Genomic DNA, 2,957 nt, shown 5'->3' on the forward strand with positions numbered 1-2,957 from the left:
CACTAGAACCCTTATACTCTGATATCCCTGCTACTGTCTGCTGTGTTGTCGGCCCCCCCAGCCGTTCCCTGCTACTTGCCCTTCTGGTGAATCTAGTCAGCCTATCTAGAGGTCTTTGTTTTAGGAAGGTCAGCTGTTCCTCATCTAGCAGCAATCAGTTGTCAATATTCCTTTACGTAAGATTGGGGTCTGCTGTTTATTTTCCCAGTTCTATGCTGGGTTACCGTCTGGGAGTCCCTTGGGCCACCCTGGCCAACAACTCAAAAGAAGGTATCTCTTATCTGGCATTGTTGCTTGTTATGTAGCCTTAGGCTATACATACAGACTCTTAAAAAATTATATTGGCCCCTTTACTCTTTGGTTATAATTTCCTTTTGGGTATTTAAGGCATACAGTTGGCCCAGATAAATCAATTTAGTTTTACTCTTAAGGTTGTTTGAGGATCTGTTCCTCAGGGGTCACATGGGCTTGGGAGGAGCCCCTGGCTCCTTTCTTTTACCAGTTCTGCCTACGTGAAGATAAGTCAAAGGTCCTGCTCAACCATGGTTGGCTTTGCTTGGAAGCATGGAGGAAATGATTTCCTCTGTGTTGACACTCCTCTTTATACACTGGACACTGGTTCAAGTGCATCTGGTGGGGTCTCCTCGGCCTCCTTGATCGTGGAGCCACAAGGAACACCTGGTGACATTTGCTCACATTGGCAGATCATGAGACTGATGCCTAGAGCTCGCCAGTCCCTAATCACCACCCTTGAGATCCCAAATTGTAACATTTAGACAGCCTGGGTCACGTGATTCCCCGGAAACCAGTCCCCATAAGGAAACTCATTATGCTAATGAGGTGTCTGGCTCTCGATGTCATGATAGGACATAGCCCTGCCAGAGATCTGAGTTGTAACTTCTTGATTGGACCCCTAACCCTATATAAGTTTGTGCCCTTCTACAATAAACCAGATCTGCATCAACAAACCTGGTCTCTTGTGTCTGAATGTGGCTCTGCTGACACAGTCTCCTCACCAGCCCTGAGGTCCAGGACCCGGCAGAAGTAGCAAGGATGAGAGGCAGGGAAGCAGAGAGCAGAAGAGTGGCCCCAGCACCTGGTGAGCAGAAGAGTGACCACAGCTTGCAGCAGCAGCGAGGAGTGAAGGGCAGCGCCCCTGCATTAAGAGTCAATGCCCAGAAGGCGATGCCCATGCGATTGCAGGCAGCTCCCATGCAATAGAGGCGGTGCCCAGGAGGCGGTGCCTGTATGCTTGCAGGCAGCGCCTGTGCAATCACAGGCTCAGGCGGTGCCCAAATGAGCAGAGCAGCGGCACCCGGAGACAGCACCCAGAACCAGAAGAGTGGAGGGGCGGCAGCACTTGACCATGGCTGGCTTTGCTTGGAAGCATGGAGAAAATGTTTGCTCTGTGTTGACCCTCATCTTTGTAGACTGGACACTGGTTCATGTCCATCTCGTGGGGTCTCCTCGGCCTACTTGAGGTGACCCACCACAATTACAGGACATTTTGGGAGGTGCTCATAGTCCCCTGGAACTAGTTGATCTAGGAGGGCAAGGAGCAAAAACTATCTTTTATGTCCTTCTTACCAAACTGGTATAGGCCTCAAAGTATGTCTGTTAAACATCCAAGAAAGTTAGTTCCACCAGTCTGGTACTTTTTTTTTTTTTTTTTTTTTTCGGTCTTTTTGAGACAGGGTCTCCCTGTAGCCCCAGCTGTCCTGGAATTCACTATGTAGACCAGGCTGGCCTTGAACTCACAGAGATCTGCCTGCCTCTGCCTCCCAAGTGCTGGGATTAAAGGTGTGCACCACCATGCCCCACCTCCTTTTAGTTTTTTAAGAGTTCTCCACACTGCTTTCCTTAGGTATTGAACAAGTTTTCCACACCACCAGCAGTGGATGAGTGTTCCCCATTCCCCACATCCTCTCCAAAATTTGGTGTCATTTGTTCTCTTGATCTTAGCCAGTCTGATTGGGGTGAGATTAAATCTCAAAGTGGTTTTAATTTGCATTTTCCTAATTACTAGTGATGTTGAATATCTTTTAAGATGTGTCATAGCCATCTTTATTCTTCTTTTGAGAACTCTCTGTTCAGCTCCTTAGCCCATCTTTTAATTGGGTTACTTCTTGTCTTGATTCTCTGTTTTTTGAGTTCATTATCTATTCTTGGATATTAAACCTCTGTCGGATGTATCACTGGTGAAGATTCTCTCCCATTCTGTGGGTTTTCTCTTCACTTCCCTGGTTGCCTCCTTTGATGTACAGAAGCTTTTCAGTTTAATGAGGTCCCATTTGTTGATTCTTGACCTTGTTTCCTGAGCAATTGATGTCCGGTTTAGAAAATCCTTTCCTACACCTATATCTTATAGGTTTTTCCCAATGTTTTCTTCTAACAGTTTCAGAGTTTCAGGCTTTACATTGAGGTCTTTGATCTATCTGAAATTGACTTTTGTATAAGGTGAAAGACAGGGGTTTAGTTTCATTCTTCTACAGGTGGAGATCCAGTTTTGCCAGCACCATTTTCTGAACATGCTGTCTTTCCTCCAGTTAATGTTCTTGGCCCCTTTGTCAAATATCAGGTGGCTGAAATTGCATTTACTCATATTTTGGTCTTCAATTTTGTTCCATTGATCTATGGGTCTATTTTTGTTCCAGTACCATGTTGTTTTTATGATTCTAGCTCTGTAATACAGCTTAAAATCTGGTATAGTAATCCCCCTAGTATTGCTCTTAGTGTTCAGGGTTCCTTTGGCTATCCAAGGTTTTTTGGCTTCCATATGAATCTTAGGATTTTTTTTTTCCAATTCTGTGAAGAATGTCGGGATTTTGATTGGCATTGCATTGAATCTATAAATGGCTTTTGGTAGGATGGTCATTTTCACAAATTAATTCTTCCAATTCATGAGCATGGGAGGTCCTTCCACCTTCTGATGTCTTCCTCAATTTCTTTCTTTAAAG

The sequence above is a fragment of the Nannospalax galili genome, unplaced genomic scaffold (genome assembly GCF_000622305.1).
Source record: "Nannospalax galili isolate Female #2095 unplaced genomic scaffold, S.galili_v1.0 scaffold210, whole genome shotgun sequence".
In the NCBI taxonomy this organism is placed as follows: domain Eukaryota; kingdom Metazoa; phylum Chordata; class Mammalia; order Rodentia; family Spalacidae; genus Nannospalax; species Nannospalax galili.